We start from the raw sequence: 24852 nt of genomic DNA on the forward strand, positions 1-24852 counted from the left end.
TTTCTGCTGCCCTACCTGTCTGGCAGCATCCAAAATTTGCAGCTTCCAGCAGCAGATATGGAAAGGGCCCATCATGTCCAGTGCCTTATGAGGGTATGAGGCCTAGAAGCATTGGCATTTCTGTTGTGCAGTTCGGAATCAAAAACACATTCATACAGACACTCAGCATACCTAGACCTCTATTAAATACAGACCTGTTATAATCTTTCAAGAGCTGAGCATGAGTACCTTTCAAAAGAGCATTCCAATCCACAGCTCAACTCAGACATTGCTGTGGCTTCAGCTAGTGGCCAGCTCTGAGGACACCATATACTCGGCCAATACCTTTTCTCAGGCAAAAGCTTGTTTTCATTGCAGCAGTTAAAGGAGCTGCTAAATGAGCTTTTCCTAGAGGATGAGCAAGAAGAACAGATTATTCAGTCTAGAAAAGTGTAAGTGCAAAGGCTACCCTCTGGCTGTGTCCCCAGAACTCTGGAAAAAGGAAACAATTACTTGATGGAAGACATCTATACTCAGCTTGGTGGACTGGAAGATGTTGACATGAAGAGATTTACTATTGTTGAAAGCAGTGGATGAGATGAATGGGAGACTGAAACCTTGACTGCATATTAACAGAGAAGTAGATCCAAAGTTACACTCACATGCACTCAGATGCATGTGGTAGAAAGTTCACATAGATGGATGTGTATGTAGTATTATCCAAACAAATGTGTAAGAGTTATGTAAAAGGGACAACATTTACAGTCTGAAAGAGAGCTTTTATATATTAGTAATTTGATGAGAACTAGTTGTTAAGCATTTAATGACTATCCCAACTTATGGCAAGCACAGATAGACAATTCTTCATGTTGCTATGAGAGGGAACTTCACTGGAGTTGCCTCTTTATGCGTTCAGAGCATTTTAATGTTGATTTTGTTGTTTGTTATTCAGTTCATGAGATGGTTAAGTGTTCCAGTAACAGGCCAGGTAATGGGACTTGGAAACCTTGCAGTGGCTCTATACTGTGGGAGAGCTTAAAATACTAACTAAATGCAAAGGGGTTGGGCAAGCCAGTAAGCAGATGAAAAGTCTGAAGTTTCATCCAAAAAGAAAAATTTGAAATAACTTTTCTACAAGAAGCAGACAAAATTATGGGGCAGTTTACTGCCTCTTCAGTGGTTTGGGTAACAGTTTGTGGCCCCAGGTAGATCAACATCCAGGGCATGCTGTTAGACATGCTGAGCTTTCAATGCAGAGGTGAACTAATGGAGCTTAGTAGATTCTTGTGTATCATGTGTAATTTATGCTTCAAATTCAATTCAGCAATTGTTCTTGGAGACTATTGTGAAGTGATCCTGGATGGATTCAGCTGCATTCAATATGGTAATCTGGATAGGAATGGGAACAGACCAGCTTTGCGAGTATTAAGGTAGAATTTGGATGACCTAATACCGGCTTATATATTCCTAGATTCCTGTAGGATTCGGCTCAAGGGCCATACCTGCTTCTTTTCATGGAATCACACCCATACACGTATTACCAGTAACCTACTTTCTAGGGGTATGGGCAATGTCAGAACAGCCTCAAATGTTTGGGGACTTGAGAGTCTCACATCCCAGCCCTGTCATAATCACACTTAATATCTACAAATGACAGCCCACCACATATGTATGAGGCTCAACTTATTTAAATGAAATATGGAGAGATGCACAACAGTACTTTCAAATGAATAGACCAGAAAATCTAACACAGGCTACAATCTGGGAGAGTGCATAAGCCAGACAGTGGGGTAGTCCTTAATTGAAGTAACAAAGCCACCTATAAGCTATTGGAAGCAGAGGTAGCCAAATCAGAACAGTATTGTAAAAGTCACCACTAGTATAATGTATAGGGAATTTGTAAGAACTCAAAAAGACTACTTAGAAGTACATTTTACCAGTACTTGCAATAAAAATATTATAAATTTGAAATATACCCATTGCTGAGAAGCTAATATACCAACTTAGGCTTCTGAAAGCACAAACTAGCCTAGATACATTTTACATAATTTGAAGGATATAATGTATATGCATATTGGCAGGTTGGGAGCATGCAGAGATACGAAGGAAGATGGGAAAGAACGAGATCAAGTGCTCATGAATGGGAGAGGCATTTTGTTTGATATTCCATAGTTATTTATATGCTGCTTTCTAGGATGCAGATTCTACCAAAGTGACTTACAACTAACATAAGAACAACGAAAACTTCAGAAAGAATATTAACACATTAAAAGTATTATCAGGGACCTTCCCTCAGGTTGAGGGTGGTCCTGGAACAAGAGCAGGTACCTGTTATTAGTATACCCGCCTCTTTCCCGGAATCCTTCCCCCAGGGCAGTTGATGGCAGATGGCAGGGGATAGTCCATCTGGAACAGGCACTGAATCCTTATGGGGGCTGTTTCTTGCCCCCTTGTCTCTCCCCATTCTTTTCCTCATATTTCTGCAGCTCTTGGAGGTTCCCCATGCATACAGATACCTCTCCATTGTGTGTGAGTGCTTCCATAAAAGAAGAAAATCTGGAGATCTACTCGTGGAATGCCTGCTTGTTTCTTTGAGCTACTGGCACCACCTACCAAATTAGTTTAAAAACCTACCCTGAGAAAGTCCATCCCAAGAAACACAGCTTTGTTTAATATGAGTGAGTGCCCTAGGCCCAGGGAATAATTTTTGGATTGTGAGTCTTCTGCATTAAATTATAGCCCAATTTAGATTTAGTGGATGTACGTAGATTTCTGAAGTGGTTGTGAATTTAGCCTGTCAACTCTTTACAAAATATTTTTGGCTTCCAAAAAGAATCTGCAACCCACTAACAGAATTTTATGTAAATCCTCCACCATCTGCTCAGTTCAGACATTCTTAACAACAGTGAAATAGCTTTCTTACAGATTCTCCATATGTGCCACTGACTATTACAGCTATTAATAAAGCAAAGTGCATGTGATGTCATCTGAGTACCAGTTTTAGAACAAATGTTTGTGCTTGTTCATTCTCGGAAATCAGCTTCCTGAAAGAACTTGAATGTTCTGTGAATGTTCGGTATACTGCCATCTGGTTTATGTTTGTCACTCAGTGTGCAGGTCTAGACAGGTACTCGAGTAATCAGAAAAGTGAGGGCTGAAGTTACGAGGATGAACTATAGAAGGAATTAATAAAGTCTTGAGGACTCAACAATGGCTCCATTAGTGACAGGCTTGGGGGCTTTGATTAACCACTATTGCCTGACTCTGATAGAAACCTGAGTATCTGCGTCCACTCAAGTTTGCACAGTTTCCATTGGATGTGAGAAGCAGAGGAAGGAGAAATGAAGGAGAGTGTGGAAAAAGTACTGGCCACTTATGACATGTGAGGACCAGGTGGGACAATAAGCACAAGTGAGTTTTACAATTCTCCTGTCTCTGCTGGCCTGATTTTCGATTTAAAGTCTCTTTCATTAGGGAGGGATTACCTGTATCTTAAGTAGCTTCAGATGTCAGTGTATAAGTACATCCCTTTGATTCGTGGAATGCTTGAAGTAAAGAACTTCCCTTTCATATTAGTACATCTAAGCATGTACAGAGTATCTTTCCTTCAGGCACGCATAACTGCAATTGACTACCCCACAAGTAATGCTATGATCACAACCTACAAATCAACCAAGCTTTCCCTAAGTAAAACTATGTACATGAATACAGAGGTTCATTTCATATTTTAATTTAAATATATATTATCAGGGTTACCAAATTGTGTTATTCTTGTTAATGCATCAGCAATATGGCAGCAGTTGTAAAGCATGGAATAGTGCAGGGAAGGGGAGAAGAAAAATGTTCATTGTGTGTTTCACAATTTGTAATGCACATGTCTGGCTCAAGGAGAGGGGGCATAAGATCGATAGGTCCAGGGTATAAAATGACTTGGCTGAATCCCTGAGTATTCTCTATGATTGTGCTGAGATTACAGTTTACTTTGAACTCTCTGTTAAATGTTTGCTTCAGTGAAATTTGTCTCAGATGGGAATATGAACTAATTTCAATGTTTTTAATAACTTCAAAGTTGAGACAGGTAACTCTTTAATTCAGATTTTGATTTATGCCAGAGAACAGCATTGTGCTGTTTATCTCTGCCATAAGGTCCTAATTCCAAAGATGATAGAACCCCAGCCCTGCATCCTCAGAGGTTGTTCCTACAATCCTTTGACCATCCTTGTTAGGTTCTATGGAAGAGATTAGAAAGGAGCAGTAGTGGCTAACTTGGAGGTGTGGATGAGGAGCCCAGCTGCTATAGGAGACTGTAGGAACTGGGTTCCTCACTTTTACCCTCCTGATTTTACCCCACTTTTACCCTACCTTGAACCCTCTTTATCCTCCCCCTACCAATTGGAGTTTGTCTGAACTGGTGGAAGATAATTTTTCTGGGTCTGCCTAATTGAGTAGGCAGAATCTCACATTCTTTCAGTTTTTGCAGGAGGAACTAGGGTAATTTCTGAGATAATGAAAGGTGAGCCTCTGAGAGCAATCTCATCTGTACTTCAATTATATAAAGTAGGTAGAGGACAAAGAACAAAGGAGTTTTGGACAACTGGCTGGAATTTTTGCTGACAATGTTTGAGTAGGTAGATTCCAGGAAGGCACATTCTTGTTTTCCTAAATGAATGTATTCAGATCTCCTTGCTTTTACTGTTATCCGTGTAGCTGTTGGCTCATAACTAATCTGACTTTGCAAACTATATGCAGCATGGTGAGCCACTTGTCAGAAACTGTGGAAGTCCATTCTTGCCTCTTAGGACTTGAATCAGGAACCCTGAGTAAGGACCTGAACTCTAGGTTCTTCTTACCAGGACCATCATAACAATTTGGTTTAAGAGGGACCTGCTGCTTTCTTGTTGAGTGCCACCAATATTAGGTACTCCTGCCTGTTATCAGAGATGCCAAGGCAGGTGATGGAAGGAGTTGTACCTTACCTTTTAGCCCCTCAGAAGTTTTAATTATCCTTCAGCCTCAGTAGGAGCTTCACAGGAAAGAGCACTTGATTATGGTTACATGATCCTCACATTGAATGTTCTGGAGCTATTTTGTTAGAACAGTTTCATTTAGATGTGCCTAGAAATTTTCTTAACACAATATCCTGACTTCAGATATACAGTTATTGGTAAATGTAATTTCTGTTCATGTTTTATTTACATACACAGTCTAGTGGCTCATAATGCAAATTTAAAAGTCCCCCATAGCCTGGAATGGGAATTGGTCATGAATCCACTGTTAGGGTCATACGTTTAGCATTTGCAGAATAATTTACAAAGCTACAAATAAATAAGACTTGTTTACAATAAAGATCCATTTCTTTCTTCATGTTATGTCTGCTACTATTGACACTATATACTACTTGGACTTTGCCATAGAATGTAAAAAATGTAATGACATGAAATTATAGGTTTTCCTTTTTTTTTGTAGTCTGACAGGCACAAGAAGGTTTCAGATTGCTTTCTGTCTACATGAAAATGGATCTGTAATTTTATACCAGTGAAATTTCCTATGAAATGTACCTCTTGGAGTTATGGAGAATATACAAAAAATGAAGAAGTGAACCATAAAAAATACGCATCAGTAACTAACAACCAAACACAGCTAGTCTCTTGGAGTCTGGATCTTGTGGATTTTAGTTGATGGAAACTTGGCTATCAATTTATACAAATAACATTTGTTAAGTCTAGGAAGTAATATGTGGGTGTATGTTAGTAAATGTAAGGTGAGGGTATATGAAAAGAATGTTCTTTCTTCTTAGTTAATTGTTGAATTGTATGCTTGCTAAGCAAGATTACTGATAACAGAGATTAACTTGTTGAAACACAATACAAGTTAAATATTTCTATGATCAATGGCTTCAAGGTTTAATGTAAGGCTTTAAGGCTTAATGCCTCAGACCCAAACTCAAGTTGTACAGATTTGTTGCACATTTATTGCAGAGGGTTAATATTTTGATGTGGATTCAAAATAGCTTTAAAAGCCTATGTGTCGCTTGCAGTAATACGGCATGGGAAGTGATTGACACAGCTGCCTTCCTACTGATTTGAGATTTTGCAGAAGGATCAAGCCAAGACAAATTGCAGCTTTATGCCCCTTTGTTTCTCTGGATTACCTTCCTCAGAGAAAAAAAGAGAGAAAGAGCAAAGAATTCTGGTTCACTCCTGTCCTTGTCAACCTAACTTGTATCAAATCCATGTGCATTTTGCTATTCTGCAAGCACACGGTCAGGAGTACAGTTAACAAAAACTACAGCAGTACTTAATGTTCTTAATTTTCCACAGTATATTGATCAGCATCTGTGGTGGCAGAGCATGTGGGGGGGGGGGTGGAGTGTAATCCAATTTCCTGAAAGGGGAGAAAAAAGGGCTGCCAGGTTAGATGGAAAGTGTTAGATTGAGTGATTATTTTGATCAGGGGTCGTATCAACTGTCTATTTGGGCAGTGGAAGAAGAACTATGTCTCACAGGCTTTATCCCTTTTCAAGAGTGGCCTTCCATGCAAAGGTACAGACTGAGGCCTTCAAATATATACCTTCTATGCTGCACTCTATGCTTAGTACAGGCCAACAACAGATTACATACACCAGCAGCAAGGAATTTGCAATGCCTTCTGCCATTGAAAAACCTTTCTCTAAAATTAGGGAACATTCATAAAGGAATGTTCATAAAATCCATAAAGAAATCCACAACCTTAAACTTGGAGGAGGTGAAGGGTTTTCATTCATAAGGTTACCAGAAGACAGAGACAACTTAATGGCACATAGCAACAAAAAATGTTCTCCTTATAAAATCTGTCTTTTGTCTACCCTATAGCTGCTCTGGCACCTTTCAGTTTAGCCCAATTTTATCTTAGCCTTATTACCAAACAAAGATGATCGTGATGTGGGGTACATTAAATTGTGGAATTCATATTGTTTTGTTTTACTGCTAGATGTTCCTGACCCCAAATGTAACTCAATTCTGTAGGGAGGGCAATAGTACTGTGTGTCTTTTATGGATTGGAAGAAACAAGGATGCTCAGACTTTCTGAAATTGTCCAAACTTTATGTCCTAGTTTGGTTCAGCTCTCTCCTTTTCTCATGTATGACTTTTAATAATTTGTTTGAACATGAGAAATATACATTTTAAAAGTGCAGTTTCCCTCCATCGACTAAAGCATGAAACTGCACAGGTAAAAAATGGTAAAATATGCATAGTTTAAAGTTGTGTATTATGCATTTTAATCTACTATGTTGTCAACATGCACATTTTGCAAATTTGAATTCCAAGTTCAGGAGTTCAGGAACATTTTTGGAGACTATGTGCTCCTGTTTGCATTTAAGGTTGAGACTATGGTGGAAAGAATGTTGAACTGCGACTCGGAGATCTAGCTTTCCTAGCATGAAGCTCATCTTCTGCCAGTCAGTGACTCTTAGCCTAACCTACCTCACAGAGTTGTCATAAGGACAAAATGAAGGGAAGAAAATATAGAGGGAAAGGAAGAACAGATACAAGGAGGCACCAAGGAGGAAAAGCTAGAAGTGCAAGGGAGGAGGAGAAAGAAGTTTGGAGAAGGTAGCTACAATATATAATATTGTAAAAGGAAGCAACCCCTTGAAGCAGAGCTTCAAAGGCAAAGGTGGAATGCTTGGCATTCCTCGTGTTGGCGTGGTTCAGAGAATTGAAATAGCTCTGCAGTGCTTAGCCAGGTTGCTGGCAGAATAGTAGGAGTAGAGGATTAATTACTCTGGCTGAACTTTTCATTCTCTTACAGAAGTGTTCGGGTATACAAGAACATAACAGAGATATTAAACTGAGGAGGGACTGAGCTTACTGTTGGAGGACAAGATGGGCAAATAGTTAACTAGAGAACAAAACAGATGTGTCAGGTGCTGATGACAGGGATGAACTGAAGTTGCAAAGTGCAGTATAATAATTGAAAAGAAGCTATGGAAAAGGGAGGAGAGGACAACACTTTGGAAAAAGCCAGTCGATCAGTGGGCTGTATTCACAGAAGGAAAATGATGCAAAACTTCCAAAGGATGGGCAGTAAGGAGTACTCAAGAAGTTAGAAATGCCTTAGTAAAAACAAGAAAAAAAGCACCCAAGACGTTGTGTAGGGGAGTTCTTCCAAAGTTAGCAATTAAAGGAGAATATTAGGGAGAGGAGAAAGTATGGGATTATCAAAATGAATGCTAATATTACCAAGAAGGAAAATTGTGAAGTTACGAGGATGGTGAGTCAAGTTCATCAGATATGAACAGCAATGTAGAGATGTAAAATGGAACAGTCTTAACAGAATGGACATTAAAGACAGAGAAACTGTGGGATGGGCAAGAATTGAAACTGACAGAATTTGAAAAAATGGGCAATATTACCCCCATTAAATTTCAGGATGAGTTGAGTAGAAGATACACATAACACCCAATTGAGAGGGAGCAACAATGGCAGAGTAAGAGGTGCAAAGCCAACCTTCCTTCAGTAAGGGCAAGTAGCTTGAGCCAAGAAAAGTTAATGGACCTTTCCTTTCCTTTCCTTTCCTTTCCTTTCCTTTCCTTTCCTTTCCTTATAAAGGAATGCAAGACATGGAGCATTGCCTTTGCTGCAACAGTTAATCCACATTGAGAGCAAACTGTTAGAATTATTAACTTTCAAGATTATCATACAGCTAGACCTAATAGGCTACTTGGTACTGTTCCCTATGTGAACCCTCATTGCCTAGGAGAACTGGGGAAGGAGAAAGCTTGGCACCACAGAAGTGACATGAGGAGGGCCTGGAGTGCAGGTGGGGAACTTCAGAGCTGAAAAGCATGCTATTTAGGGTTTGGGAGGGCAACTCATTCTCCCAAAGCCCTCTTTTGAACAAAATCAAGACTAAAAAAAATGTGCAGCACCCTACTGTGATTTTCACAGTGTGGAAATGTAAAAAAAAATGTATGAGGGACATCATATTCCAAGCAAGTAGCCAATTGAAATATAAGCATGCTTGAGTGCAAATTAAACACCCATATTTGGCTATTCTGTGTCTGGTAATTCTAGCCAAATGTAGAGGACAAAGGCCATCCTTGGGAGAGGTTTTATACAGGAATATCTCATTTCCTCAAATGGTGCTAAAATGAAAGTCTAAAAATCAAAATATTACCAAACTGACAATAGTGGAAAGTTTCCAAGGGCCATACCCTTCCCTGTGTTCCAGGAAGCTTGTTTTCTAGGATATTAAATACTCAAGTACATGAAAAAGTTCATGTAATGGTGAGGAAAACTGCCCTCACCAAACACCTTTGAAAGTCCCCTCCCCTTTGGGGAGATGAGCTTTGGGGGGAACCATCTCCCCCCAGCTCATCTAAAACTTCTCCTCCTCCCCAAATTCAGTGTAACTCATCTTCCAAGACACCCTCTTGGGATCTTAGGAGAATCAACATAAGGGCATAATCTTGTACCTCCCCACCCCACTGCCACCACATTCAAATCAGACTCTTCACTCTGTCCAGCTGACGGGGTGGCAAACAGTTTAGCTGCAGCCTGTTACTCCCATCCCCCTGACAGGTATGGCCAGTTCTCTGCCCTTTCCATGAAGAAACTCCCCTCCTTCCTAAGGGCTAGAATTGCCTCTCTGGGCAGCAATTCCCAGCTTGCCCAGCCCATTGAAAACAATCCTCCTCTCCTCCCTGCTTGCAGTGGGATGGTCTCTTTCCTTGGAGCAGCTGCCTGCCATATAAAAAGGGCTTCCACTTCAGGATCCAAAAACATCCATTCGAGAGACCAATTCCTTGTAAAAACTTCCCAGGCCTGTTGGTCTCCTGGAGACCACATTGCTCTCACTGGTTTCCTCCCCTCACCACTTTCTGTCAGAGGAGACACATGCTGCTTCCCTTCTGTCAGTTCTGACCAACCCTGGACCAAACAAGCCTCCCACACAATCTGTTTGTCTTGCTCAGGGGTCCGGTACTTCCCAGTCACCTTCACCATCATCCTTACCCCCTGGTGCACTTCCTGGTTGAACCACCCAACATTTAAAATGTTTTGGGGACATTTTATTAAAGGTCACCCCATCTCCACCTTCAGCAGGGCTACCAGTCCCTGTCTCTTCCAACCCAGCACCATCATACTAGGAGGAAGCCCCAAATCTGCTCAAACCTTGTCCCAATGAACACACAACAAAGCAGACAAAGTCAGGTCCCACTCCTGGGGCCACTGTGACAAGGATCCCCCAATCATCTGCTTCCAGGTCTGAGAAAAACACTCAACCAGTTCCATAGTCTGAGAGGAGGAGGGCACCACCAACCCACTCTGTGCCCCCACCCCCTTCCACAGTTCCAGTTGCAGCTGGACCTTTGTAGCCAAGCTTCGAGGCACCACTTCTTTAGCTGTCTTGTGACATTCTTGCAACATGGGGGCCCCTGACCGGGCCTCCAGCATTAAACAATTGTCCCACCGAAGTTGTGAAGGCTGGACTAAACCCTCTGCTTCTCTTGCCTGGGGAAGAACCAATAGGGCCATCATTTCAGGGTTGTTGTTCTTCGCATCTACAGGAAACAAATCTTTTTCAATGGACGCAGACTCTCCATTTGCCGTTGAGGTAGTATCCGGTCCTTTTCGATCTCTCTGGGCCAGAACGCGTCATTGTTCCGTCCCTGAGAAATCCAACCTCAACAGTCGAGCTGCGGGAGCATTCTCTCGACGTCTGGCACTCACGAAAGCCAGGTCATTCCCAATAATGATTTCAAACATGGAATTAGGAGCCACTAAACAGACTAACTTCCTCTCCCAGCCCTGGTATGTCACCTGTACCTGGGCTAGCAGCATGTCCAACAGGGGGGAACCATACGGTTGTACTGGCATAGTCTGACCTCACAACCACTGTCTTTTCTGCACTAAAGGGGCAATGATAGAGCTGACATCTGCCCCAGTATCTCTGTAACCTTTCTGCCACAGCCCATTGATTTTAATCCACTGGATTGTGTTCCAGCAACACCAATCTCATATTCGCTGGCTGTTCCTCTCTGCACCCCCCTGCTCTTCCTTGGCCTGCTCCCCAGCCGGCACCCTCAGGCTCCACGTGAGCCATCGCCCTCAGGCGCTGCATGAGCCACCGACTATGAACAGAGGCCTCTTACAGTTCTGATGCACTAGAATCTGCTGAACTTGTAACTTCACTCCATGAAACCCCTGGCTGACACAGGCTGGGTCATATCACCCGCCCCATCTTCAGGACCACCTCTGTAGCTTTCTTCAGCTTGGGGCAGTCTCACTTCAAATGTCCCATACTCAGTGCAGGAAATCCAGAGCCAGAACACAGGGTTGTTTCAGCTGAGCCAAAGAGTGAAAGTTCCTTCTTCCTGGAACTGGTTCCACAATGATACTATTTTTATGGTATGTTCTCTGAATGGTCACCCATAATCTACCTTTCTGCCCCAATCTAGAAACATTGTTTTTTTCATACCCTATTCAATTAGACAGTCACTTAGTATTTGATAGAGGGAATTTGAAATAGCAGCTGAATGCTTGACAATGCCATATGGTTTGATCCAGGATCTTTCCCTAAAAGGAGTTCTGTTCTTGGGGATCTGTTCTTATCACCACCACTGCTCAGACTATTCAGCAGGGTCTTCTGACTCTGTGAAGCATTTTGAATGGTCAGAGGGGTTGCTGTGAAAGGAGGAAGCAGGAATATGCACTTCAGTAGAGCAGTATATCTAGCATAAACTAAATTCAACCACACTTAAGTGGTTGGAAATCCCATTTAACAGATATATTTCCTCTAAGAAAAGCATATAGACACTGGCTAAACTTCAACCATTGTGATTATCATTTTAGATGACAAATGGAAAAAAGCTTCAATACCAACTGTAAATTAATATATTGATTTAAAAAAACCTTGAGTTTTCCATTTTAATGGTCTATCGCAAGGGAAATACGTCATAAATATAAAACTATTGACTTGCCTCACCTCATCATTGAACATTGTAAACAGTTTTAAAAATTTGTCACTGGCCAACTTTAGCTTGAAAATTAGCTACATTTGTAATCCTCTGTAGCAACGTATTTCAGAAATGTGGTACCAACTGCTGATGTTTGGGGGCTTTTTGCCATCACTGCACTGCAGCAGGAGTCTGCAACAGAGAAATCGTTGAGAGAGGGACGCTCAGAGTTGTCCATCCTGGTATTTATTCATTTAGTTCATTCCATTTCTATGCTGTCCCATGACCTGAAGGTTCTCTGGACAGCTTATAATACTAGAACATATAGCTGGCATAGCTGCATTATCTTCACAGTCTTCATACTTAGTCTAGGTCTATTTACTGAACATGCATGAATTTGCCCCTTTGAGTCTGATGCTCAGATTGCCATACTTTCAGGTTCAATGGGACTTCCTCCATATTTCCCCCTTTAGCGCGCGCGCACACACACACACACACACACACACACACATATATTCAGATGGGAGGAAGATGCTCATCTGGCCTAGGGACTCTGAGATACAAGCAGCCAAGATCCCAGGGAGCAAGTGATTAGAGTGAGCAAACAGGGAGAGCAAACAGGAATTCAGAAGCAGAGTTCAGTGGGGAAAGCCCCTAGTGTTTTCGTCTTATTTTTTTCTCCCCCCCCCCCCCACCACTTAAGTTTTCCTCCTTTTGTTTTCTTCCTTGTAACACATTCCCATTTACTGGTAGGACTGTGTTGTTAATCTTTAGGAAAGACAGGGGAAAGCACTGGTTGTCCCAACAGGACCAGCAAGCTAGAATCAAAAAGGTAGCAGAAAGAATGGATCAAAATGAATCCCCAGCTGTGGTGACCTACAATATCTGCGCTATGTTTCTTTTCCTGCCTGTGCTCAACGTGAACTACAAGTGCAACAAGTGCCTGCTAGTAGCCCTGTTAGAAGAAAAGGTGAGAGCTTTAGAGCAGTGGATGTCCACCCTCAAGAAAATGAAGAGTTTTTAGACAGAGCGGTAGAACTGCAACAGCTAAGAGTAGTACAGAAGCTAGAAGTGCAGCAGGAAGCTGAGGAAGGGAAAAAGAGGAGGAAACTCCATGGAAAAGGGTGACAGGTGCAGAAGAATTAGAAGAGCTAGAAGTTCATTCTACACAACGGAAGCAGTGGAACTTTTGAACTGCTTTCAGTTATTCGTGAATGAGACTAGAGGGCATCCTTCTGTGGAAGAACTGTAAGACATACCATGAAACACTGAACAAGAGGCTAAAGGTCAGCAAAGCAGTGGCAATGATACCAGGGCTTGCAAGAACCAGGACCAGACTGGAGAGGAGGAGAGGAGAGTTTGTTGTGGCAGACTCCCTCTCGAGTGGGTAGGCAACACATGTATGTCAAGAAGACTTATGGACTTGTCTGGTATGCTGTCTCCTTGGAGGACAAATTAGTAATGTAACTGATAAACTTCCAAGGCTCATACAGCCTACTGACACATACCCCTTCCTTCTATATATGGGAACAAATTACACTACCACGCAGAGCTTTGAAGAAATCACATCAGACTTTGAAGCATAGGGAGGAAAGTCAAGAACTTTGGGGCCCAGATAATTCTCAATCTTTCCAGTCCTTGGAAGGGGAATGGACAGGGAAAGAAAAATACTTAAATTGAATGCCTGGCTATGAAGGTGGGGCTGATGTGAGAGATTTGGATTCTGGGACAGTGGGCTACATTTCCTGGAGGATGGACTATGGGTAAGTGATGGGTTGCACCTGGCAAGACCTGTAAAGAATGTGTTTGTCCACAGTATGAAGACGTTTATAAGGAGGGCATTAAACTAAATCCTACAAGGGAAGGAGAGGTACACTTGGGCATAACAACAGACACGGGCTTGTGCACCACTACAGAGAAAGCAGCTCTAAGAGTGCCTAATAATAGTCTTCAAAAATGTGGGAAGAAAGCTTGAGGATAAAGCACATGATCTTCAATGCCTATATACTAATGTCTGGAGTATGGGAAACAATACCATTCTGAGAGTGTCTGCTAAAAGAATAGTATATAAAAACTTTAAATAAATAAAAGACATACACTCTTAATACAAGACAGTGAATATGACCTGATATGTATTAATGAAACTTGGTGGGATGACTCCCGTGACTTCAGTTCAACAACTGAAGGATATAACTTGTTCAAGAAGAACAGAAGGACGAGAAAGGGAGATGAAGTTGTACTATATGTTAAAGATACATATCTTTGTAGAGAAATACAGGAGAATGAGCTTAGCAGCCCCATCAAGAGCATCTGGATTATCCCATGGAGCAGGGATATATTACTGAGCACCTAGTCAGTAGACAAGGATGAAACTTTTAAAAAGCAAATTGCCAGTGTTTCAAGAAGGCATGATGTCATCATTATGGAGGACTTCCGTTTCCCTGATACCTGCAGGGAGACAAATTCTGCCAAACACAGCCCCTCTAAGAGATTCTTGACATGAGTTACTGATAACTTCCTCCAATAGAACATGGAAGAAGCAACAAGAGGAATGGCTATCTTTGACTTGATACTAATCAACAGGGAAGACCTAATGGCTCAAGTGGCAGCTAGAGGAAATCTGGGGGAAAGTGACTGTGCCATACTTGAATTCTTGATTCTAAAGGAAGCAAAAGCCAAATGCAGCCAAACATATATGCAATTTTAGGAAAGACAATTTTAATAAACTCAGAACAATGTTAAGTCAAGCCCCATGGCAAGTTACTCGAATAGGAAGAGGAGTATGAATTGAGTTCAGATCTCCAGGATCCAATGAACTTCATTATAAGTCACAAAGGAGCTGACAGAAGAACTCTCAGAACCATTGTTATCTTTTAGAAATCATGAAGGACAGGGAAAATGCCAGATGACTAGAGAAGAGTCCCTTTGTTCAAGAAAGTAAAAAAAGAAAAACCTGCAAACTGCAGACCAGTGAGTCTGATATTAATGCCTGGGAAAATTCTGGAGCACATTGTAAAGCAGTCAGTCTGCGAACACCTTGAAACCAGTGCAGTAATTACTAGGAGTCAACATGAATTTTTCTCAAGAACAAATGATTCCACATCTAATTTCATTTTTTAGAAACATAGAAACAGAGCAAGTCAGAAGGTGTCACCCGGGCCATCTAGTCTGATCCCCAGCTCCAGCTGACTGCACTCACATGCCCACCATGTGCATGTCCAGCCTATCCTTGAACACCCTCACTGATGAGGGTTCTAACTGTCAGGAAGTTCTTCCTGGCATCTAAATGGAACCTTGGTTCCCTGAACTTTGCCCCATTGGAGTACGTCCTGCCCTCCTCTGCAGGGGAGAACAGGTCTCTACCCACCTCCGTGTGACATCCCCCCACATACCTGTATGTTGCCAACATATTCCGTCTGAGTCTCCTCTGCTCCAGGCTGAAGAGACCCAGTTCCCTCAGTCTCACCTCACAAGGCATCCCCTGCAACCCGGGCACCAACCTTGTGGCCCTACGCTGCACTGACTCTAACATGGCTATATCCTTTCTGTAATGAGGGGTCCAAAACTGAACACAGTACTCCAGTTTTGGACAGACCAGAGTCATATAGAGTGGTAGTAATACCTCTCTCGATGTAGAAACCACACTTCTGGCTATGCAGCCAAGGGTGGCGTTCACCCTCTTAACCATGGCATCACACTGCTGACTCATGTTCAGTCTGCAGTCAACCAGTACCCCGAGGACCCTTTCACAAGTGCTGCTCTCCAGCCACTTGTCCCCTAACCTGTATTTCTTCGTCGTGGCCTCTGTGCATCACACATATGGGTGCTGCGCCTGCGCTGTGCCTAGGCCAGAAGATTAGAAAGCTAACGGTTATTGGTGGGAAAACGCTCCACTCCCTCCCCACACAGTATAAATAGAGCGGAGCGTCTGCCATTTTACTCAGTCTCTGCGACCACCGTTCGCTGTGCCTCATGCCTGTTAACGTCTCTCGCTAGATTTTTCTCCTTGTGCTCCTTACGGTTATACCATTTTCTACTTACCTCGTTCCTCATTATATTCCCAGTTCTTTCCCCTCTTCCTTGTTGTAGTTCTTTCTTCTAACTAAAAAAAAAAAAAAACCAAAAATATTATTCTTACCCTCTGTACTATCATCTCTTCTTATTCGCAATGGCACAGTGGGCAGCATTGCGCAAGTGCAGTGAGTGCGGCTGCAAAATGTCTCCCACCGACCCGCACGACTTATGCCTCCTCTGCCTCGGCGAGGGGCATAGGACAGACAAGTGCGGGCATTACCTGGCCTTTACTAAAAAGGCCAGGAAGAATAGGGAGAATCGTCTCCATAGGCTGCTTTGGGATCAGGCCTAGCTCCAATCAGACCAGTTGGTCTCAAGGCCTACCCCTTCCTCAGCTGTACCACCGCAGCGCTCTGCCTCTGCTTCAGCCGTGCCCTCTAAGTGCCCCGCCTCTGCATCGGCTGCGCCACCGCAGCATCCTTCAGACGAAGGCGCTGCTTCGATGGAAGCGCAACAGCTACCTTCTCCTCCAACTAAGCAAAAGGAGAAGTGTAAGCACTCGGAACCAGACAAATCCTCCGTGCATAAGAAGCTGAGGAAAGACAAGGTGGCTAAGGCGGCCCATAAGGGCAAGAAACTAGACCACCCCAAGCACCGGGGCTCGGGTTCGTCGGGGTTCTCTGTACTAACCGCCGCTACAGTACCGACTCCCTCAGGACCGGCCCTGCAAATGGTAATGCACGTGACTCCACTGGATTCCCCCAGGCACATGCTTTGGCCTCAGATCATATCTCCCCCACCAGAGCCACCGCTACGGGAGTCCATCTTCTATGTCAACAGGCAAGGCGGAACAAGGTCTCCGCTCTTGGCCCGATTGTCAATGCAGATCTGGGATTGGTGCATCCCACAGGACATAATGCTACTGGCAGTGCACCTTGCAGGGGCCGACAACGTAGAAGCAGATACACTGAGCAGGCAGATGTCAACGACCCACGAGTGGGAGTTGGACCGGACGATTTGCACCAAACTACTCCAGTTGTGGGGATACCCGGACATAGACTTGTTCGCTACCCAAACAAACAGGGTATGCGAACTGTTTTGCTCCAGAGCGGCTATCGGACAGAACGCGAGGGGTGATGCCCTCATGATCGATTGGAGCAACCTGTTTTTCTACACGTTTTCTCTGATTCCCCTTCTAATGAAGGTGGTATCGAAGATTGTCCAGGACAATGCTACAGGAATTTTGATAGCCCCATGGTGGCCGAGGCAACCCTGGTTCACTGCTCTCCTCCTTCAGTCCAAAGGTGTTTTCCGTCAACTTCTACCGGTCCCTCACCTATTGATGCAGTGCAACGGAGCAATCCGACACCCAGACCTAGCCTCGCTCAAGCTGACAGCGTGGAGCATTCGCTAGATTTGGTCTCTCTATCGGTTCCGTTACCGTCTCGATTCATTGGATCCTCTCCTCAACTGCATACTGACCGACTCCTCCTTCAGGATTGACAGTACCCATCTCGGATTCGACGTTTTTACATTCTGATATCAGAGCGATTCTCGAATCCGCACTAAGACCTTCTACACGCCGGTCTTACTCAGCAAAATGGAAAAGCTTTTCCTCCTTTGCCGACCGTCATTCTTTTTCTCTGGAATCGGCATCCATTGAGAATGTTTTACAATTTCTGTTTGAACTTCACCGTTTGGGACTTAAGCCTTCATCTATAAAGGTTTACACGGCTGCTATCTCACATTTCTGTGGTACCATACAAGACTCATCGGTTTTTTCTCAACCTCTGATTCGTCGTTTTCTTAAAGGACTACAGAATCTACACCCGTCAATTCACCCGGTCATGCCGACTTGGAGCCTTTCTGTTGTACTCCAAGCGCTAACAAAGCCACCCATTGAACCTCTGGCGACGGTGGATCTACGTCTTGTATCATGGAAAACTGCCTTCCTTGTTGCAGTTACTTCAGCCAGACGGGCCAGTGAGCTTTGCGCTCTACTCATAGACCCACCATTTTTGAACTTCCACAAAGAAAAAGTGGTTCTTCGAATGGACTCAACATTTCTTCCTAAGGTGGCTACATCGTTTCATTTGAATCAGGATATCACATTGCCTGCATTCTTTCCATCTCCATCGACTCCGATTGAGCGCTCTCTCCATACACTTGATGTTCGGTGTTGCCTTGCTTTTTACGGATCTCGTACAGAATCCTTTCGGAATTCTAACAGACTTTTCGTTAATTATGCTGATAAGGACAAAGGTTCTCCAGTCTCATCTCAGCGATTATCTAAATGGATTGTGCAGACCATTGTGTTGGCCTACCAGTTGGCTCGGATGGACTTACCAACACTTCCGAGGGGCCATTCTACGTGAGCAGTAGCGACTTCATCGGCTTTTGCAGCAGGTGTTCTGCTTCAAGATATTTGCAGAGCCGCAACCTGGGCTGCTCCGTGTACTTTCGCCAAGCATTATCAGCTTGATGCGCGCGCCAGACAGGACTTCCTTTGGCAGAGTGGTGCTCTCTGCCATTCTTCAGTGATGACACCTCCCTCCTCCGAGTCTGGTAAGCTTGCTAATTACCCATATGTATGATGCACAGAGGCCACGATGAAGCAGGTTGCTTACCTGTAACTGATGTTCTTCGAGTGGCCATCTGTGCATTCACACAACCCTGCCTGCCCTGCATGGTGTCAGTGAGTGGACTTGTTCTTTTATATCGGTTCCGTACTAATCTTACAGTACCAATGTGGCTTGCTGTAGTACTGTCATTATCTACTAGGGGGCGAATGTCGGTCTTCAAGACTGAGTAAAATGGCAGATGCTCCGCTCTATTTATACTGTGGGGGAAGGGAGCGGAGCTTTTTCCCACCAAAAACCATTAGCTTTCTAATCTACTGGCCTAGGCACTGTGCAGGTGCAGCACCCATACGTGTGAATGCACAGATGGCCACTCGAAGAACATCAGTTACAGGTAAGCAACCTGCTTTTATGACACCCATTCCTATGCCCCTAGTGCAAGACCTTGCACTTATCCACATTGGACACCATCCTGTTCTCTCCTGCCCACTTCCATAGTCTGTCCAGATCCTTTTGGACCTGGGGATCTGGGGTACCTACTCCTCAGTTGTGCCACTGCCCCACTTTTATATTGTCTGCAAATTTGATCAGCAGACAGTTCATACCTTCTCCCATGTCATTGATGAAAAGATTAAACAGGATCGGCCCCGGAACAGGATTGGCCCCTGGGGGACCCCACTTGTCACTGGCCGCCATCCTGATGATTCCCCACTAATGGTTACCCTCTGCTTTCGGTCTGTCAACCAAGCCCTAATTCATCGGACAGTGCATTGGTCTATCACAAAACTTCTCAATTTCTGAACCAGGATATCATGGGGCACTTTTTCAAAGGCCATGCTGAAATCCAGGTAAACCACATCCACTGCACCCCCTCCATATAGCCAACTTGAAACCTTGTCGTAGAATTCCACAAGGTTTGTCTGGCAGGACTTGTTATTGGGGAAACCATGTTGTATGGTCACCAGCCTCCCTTTCCTATCTAGCATCACTAGATCTCTCGCTATTATGAGCTTTTCCATTGTTTTTCCTACAATGAACGTAGGGCTAACTGGTCTGTAATTCCCCATGTCTCTTCTACTACACTTTTTGAAAATTGGGACCACTGACACGACCCTCCAGTTCTCTGGAACTTCATCTGTTCTCCATGAGGCCTCAAAAATGGAGGCCAGTGGGTGGGAAAAAACCCTGCCAACTCTTACAGCACTCTCGGGTGTAATCCCTCAGGGTCTGGTGCCTTTGTAATGTCCAACACCCTGAGGAGCCCCTCGACTTCTAGGGGAGTGACTCTAATCTGTGCCCCTAAGTCCCTGGCCCCATCTACTCTCCCATGCAGATCTCCCCTGTCCTGCTTTGGGTAGAACACATTTAGCATCTGTGCCTGTTCCCTCATATCAGTCACTGGATCCCCTTCCTCCTTATTTAGGGGTCTCACCACTTGTCTCCCCTTCCTCTTCCTATTTACATGCTGAAAGAAGCCCTTTTTGTTGCTCTTGATATTCTTGGCAAGTCTCAGCTCGTAATCAGCCTTAGCCTTGCGAAGAGTCCTTATGCATCCATGGCAGTGTTCTCCTTTGCCTCCCCACCTTACTTACTAAAGCTGTCAAGGCTTGCACCTCCAAAACTTCCCTTTTAAGTGCCATCCACCTCTCCCCAACTTGCTTGTCTTCCAGTAACCTATCCCAGGAGACTTTCCCCAGTCTGGCCTTCAGTTGACCAAAGTTGGCCCTCTTAAAGTCCCAGCTTCTAGTGCTCGACCTGCTGCATGTCCCTATTCCCCTGATCTCAAAGCAAAGGATGGAGTGATCACTCGCATCTAGAGCTCCCCAAATCTGTAACTCATCTATCAGCTCCTCCCTGTTGGTCAAGACCAAGCCAAGAATGTTCGCCCCCCTCGTTGCCTCTCGGACCCTCTGTGTGAGAAACCCTCTTTATATAGCTTCTAGAAAGCGATGTGACCTGGGTGTCACCGCTGAGTGAATCTCTCAACTAATATCCAGGAGATTGAAGTCTCCCATAATTACTGTGTCCCTCCCCCAAGAGATCCTTAGAATCTGATCTGTCAGGACATCATCCAGGGTCTCAAGTTGACCTGGAGGGCGATAACATACCCCTACTGTCAGGTTCCTTTCCCTGTCAAAACCTGTAAGTTTCATGCAGACTGCCTCTACCGAATTCCCATCTGTGCTGCATTCTATCTCACTGCATCCTATCCCTTCCCAGACATGTAATGCTACGCTCCCCGCTCCTCTCTCCCTCCCTGTCCTTTCTAAACAGGTGATAGCCCTCTATGTTTACATTCCAGTCTCACCATTCATCCCACCAAGTTTCCATGATCCCCTCTGGGTCTTACCCTCCTATTCCTAGGAGAGCTTCAAGCTCTTCCTGCTTATTACCCATGCTTGGGCCTTAAGGTCTCTGAGTTTCTTCCCCAAGGCCTCCATGTCCCTGGTGATTTTGCTAGCACCCTGCCTGGCTACATCATTTGTGCCCACATGGATCACCAGAAGGCCCTGGTGACCCCTGGAGCGAACAAGACACTCTACTCTATCCTTCATATGCATGATGTGTGCAGGCAACAGACCTCCCTCGCCTCAAGGTTGGGGCGGCACACCGCCACCTTGGTGCCCCTCAGCAGGGAGTCCCCAACGACCATCACCTGCCACCGTCTCTTCCCGGTGGTGGTAGGCGGCTTTGCCCTGGCCCTCGCCTCTCCTCCAGTGGCCCCCTTGTCGCATGTGGTCCCAGGCTGGGGGTCCTGCTGCCCCCCAAGGCCTCATGAGCCCCAGCTTCCCCAAGCAGAGAGAACCTGCTTCCCAGCTCCAGATAGGCGCCAGCAGAAGATGGCCTCCTTCTCCTGTGGGTGACATGCCTCTGTGTTTCTCTGGCTGTTCATACTGTGGCCACTCCCTCAACCCTCTTTCTGGAGGGGTCTGCTCCCAGGGGGCCTGGAGAGCTCTCTCAGCCCTCAGGCACCTTACCTCCTCTTCTAGGAGTTTTACCAGCTTGCACTGAAGGCAAGTGCATCCCTGCCTCTCCTGAGGGAGAATGGCAAACATGTCACAGCTGTCACAGCGGACAGCAATACCTGTGATTCCTGCCAAGGCCATCTCCTGGCCTGCCATTAGGAACCCCTCAGAGACCCTGTCTTGGTTCCCCACCGTGTCTGTCCTGCACTATTCACTCGCCCAGTTCTCCCAGACAACCCCCCCACACACACACACACGGATAAAATAAAAATTTAAATGGGGGGGAACACCTGCCCCCCAGGGAAGGGAGTCCCTGGGCAGTCCAGGCTGCAGCTAAGGGATACAGACAAGGAACAACACCCTTGTTGCATTGCACTTAATGCATTGCCTTTGGGGCTGCCTTATAAGCCTCTCAGGCCAGTGGCCCCACCCCCTGCTTCCTCCTGGCCCCTCTAGCCTCTCTGGCCCCGCCCCTTCCTCTCCTCTGCCCAGCTCCTACCTTGTCTTCACCAGTCCCCTGGCCATCCTCAGTACTCTCTCCCAGCCTCTGCCTCTGTTGCTCCGGTGCTCTCAAAAAATCATTTTTTTGATTTCATATGTTCCTGATGGACTGTGAGTATACCCTTTACATAATCTATTATGCCTTCAGCAAAGATTTTGACGAAGTGCCCCATGATATTCTGATTAGCAAGTTAACAATGATCAGGTGGATGCACTATTGGCTACAGAATTGGACTCAAAGAGTGCTCATTAATGGCATCTTCCCAACATGGGGAGAGGTAACAAGTGGGATATCACAGGATTCATTCCTGGGTGCACTGCTCTTCAACATTTGTATTAGTGATTTGAGTGAAGGAGTCCTGAGAATGATTATCAGATATGCAGATAACTGGGTGGGATAGCTAATACTCTGGAAGATAGAAAGAAGATTCAAGGTGATCTTGATAGGTTGGAGTGCTGGGCATTCTGAAAGTACTTGAACCGCTGTTGCAAAGAGGAAGGACAGGGTCTTTGTAATCACAGAATGCAGAACACAGAATAACAGGCTCAAGTTCTGGAAAGTCAGATTGCAGCTAGAAAATTGGGGGGGAAATTCCTGACTATTAGAGCAGTATAACAGTGGAACTTGGAAGGTTGTGAGCTCTCTCACACTAGAGGCATTCAGGATGCAACTGGACACCCATCTGAGAGGGATAGTTTAACTTGGAGTCTTGCACTGAACAGGGATTGGACTGGATGGCGCCCTTTCAACTCTACCATACTATGATTTTGAATTTTTAAGCAGATGCCACCAATCAGAGATACAGAAATAGCAGAATTTGTGCATCAGCAAGGCTGGTGATTTGACTAACTGACCTTTGAGATTCCTTCCAACTTCATCATTCTTTAAATGGTGTTAAGTGAGGATGAGAACTGTGTGTGGGACTTGTGGCTGAAGAAATATACATATTTTAATTGATACTGTGATATATTTAAATTTTTATTTATTTAAAACATTTCTACCCTGCCCTATATGAAAAAATGTCCCAGGATGGCTTACAATAATGAAAACAATAATAAATAAATTAATAATTATTATAGTAAAACAGTAGTAATTACAATAATTAAGACAATAAATAAAACAATAAATTACATACATAACCCCAACAAAGCAGAAACAAAAAATGTGACTGTTGATGTTAAAACCTCTTAAAATCCTTTAAAACTTAAAATGATGAATAAATAAAAAGGTTTTTAACCTGGCACTGAAAGGAGTATGAACTTGGCATCAGGTGAAAACTTGAATTTAGATGCTATAACTGGTATGACCAAAGGCAAAGGAGCAGTTGGTTCCTGAAAATGAACAACAGACCTATTAAAGATATGAGTCCCATCCTCCTTTGCATCCTCATGTTTTAATTGTAGCTGTGAAGTTTTTGCAGCACTGCTACAAATTAGCAAACAACCAGAGTCAATGTTCATGTTTTTAAATTACAGCCATGTAAAGACAGAGTTCCTGAAGCTTCCGGCTTTCAAGAGCATGAAGATAACCAATTATATATTTATTAAGAAAGGGTTAGAAAGTTCAAAGAAACAGTATTTTTTAGAGAAATGATTGATTTTCTGGTACTGATACCAAGTGACTGTACAGTTAGACTAGTACAGATCAGCTTTGCCTAACCAGTAGCCATGCTGTCCAGGGCTAATAGAAGTTGGGCCACAGGCCCTCTCATACTCTACAGGCTCCTTTCCAACTTTTAGGTGGGAGTGAAGAAAACAGGAACACTTTGTTGGAACATTTTTCCAAAAATGGCACTTAGCCAAACCAGTGGTTGCCACCATCAGGCTAAATGAGTCACCATCGCAACATCTTGGCTGGACATTGAACTATGTCAGTACTTTCTCATCCTGTGCAGCTGCTATTTCACTTCCTTGCTTCATCTCCTAATAAGGGTGAAAGCAGCTCAGCTGTTGCTTTTAAGTCAGCCAGCTCCAATCCTTGGAGTAGGAGGTTGTGCAGCTACTCTTCTCTACATGAAGGCAGATGCCATTTTTCTATCCCATGAGCAAGAAGCGTGTGGCAGTCCATTGACATCAAGGATGGAATTGATAGGTGCATCAAGAGTGTGCTCCCCAAAAGTATTGAAGAAAGCTCTTCTGTGAATGTACTATTTAGGACTTCAGGTGCCAGCTACAGTAGGAAGTTTGTCTTTGGTGTGCCATTTTTCTTTATGCAGCCAGTTTAAATTGGAATATAAGGAGAACGCAAAATCTGAATCAGCCCAAGGGCATACCCTCATTTGCATTATTTAACCTAATGAACCTGGAAAGCCCACAAACAGGACATTAGGACAACAGCCCTTTCCTGCTGCTGTTCTCCCACAGTTCATGTCCTGCTTCTGATACTGGGAAGATCCTATAGCTAGCAGGGCTTTATAGCCTTATTTTCCATAAATCTGTCTCATCCTATTTAAAGTCTTCTCAGGGTAGCCTATACCATATTCTGTGGTAGTGAATTTCATAGTTTAATTCTGCAGCATGTGAAATAGTTCCTTTAACCTGTCCTAAATCATGCATCTTCATGTATGATTCTGAGTTCTAGTATTATGAAGAGCAACGACTTTCTCCTTATCTACTTCCTACACATTTTATACATTATATCATATTATTCCTCCCAGTCTAATTTTTTTTTCAGTCTAAGCTGTGTGAATCTCCCACTGTTCAGCTTCATTGGATGACTGCTCTCTAACCAATCTTTTACTATCAGAGGGGTATGCTGTAAGTCTGTATCATACCCTCTTGGGTACCCAATTTTCTTTCTAAAGGAAAAGACTCTAGTCTGTTCTTGTGGGGAAGTTCCACCAGCCTCCTGCCTGTTTATATACCATTTCCTGCT

At 44.0% G+C, this 24852-nt stretch overlaps 1 protein-coding gene across 13 annotated transcripts in view; it reads left to right on the forward strand.

Annotated features, from left to right (window-relative positions):
• The window catches only part of FHOD3 (formin homology 2 domain containing 3), a 553244-nt gene that overhangs the window by 252143 nt on the left and 276249 nt on the right, over positions 1 to 24852 (forward strand). The window contains exon 1 of one of the 13 annotated variants that reach the window (XM_044447299.1): positions 550 to 3390. The exons of the other annotated variants lie outside the window; for them this stretch is intronic. The gene's annotated coding sequence lies outside the window, so the exon portion shown is untranslated. Of the gene's footprint in view, positions 1 to 549; positions 3391 to 24852 lie in introns of those variants that run through there. 13 annotated transcript variants of the gene reach the window in all.

This window comes from Varanus komodoensis, unplaced genomic scaffold (genome assembly GCF_004798865.1).
Source record: "Varanus komodoensis strain SLA01 unplaced genomic scaffold, ASM479886v1 scaffold51, whole genome shotgun sequence".
In the NCBI taxonomy this organism is placed as follows: Eukaryota; Metazoa; Chordata; class Lepidosauria; order Squamata; family Varanidae; genus Varanus; species Varanus komodoensis.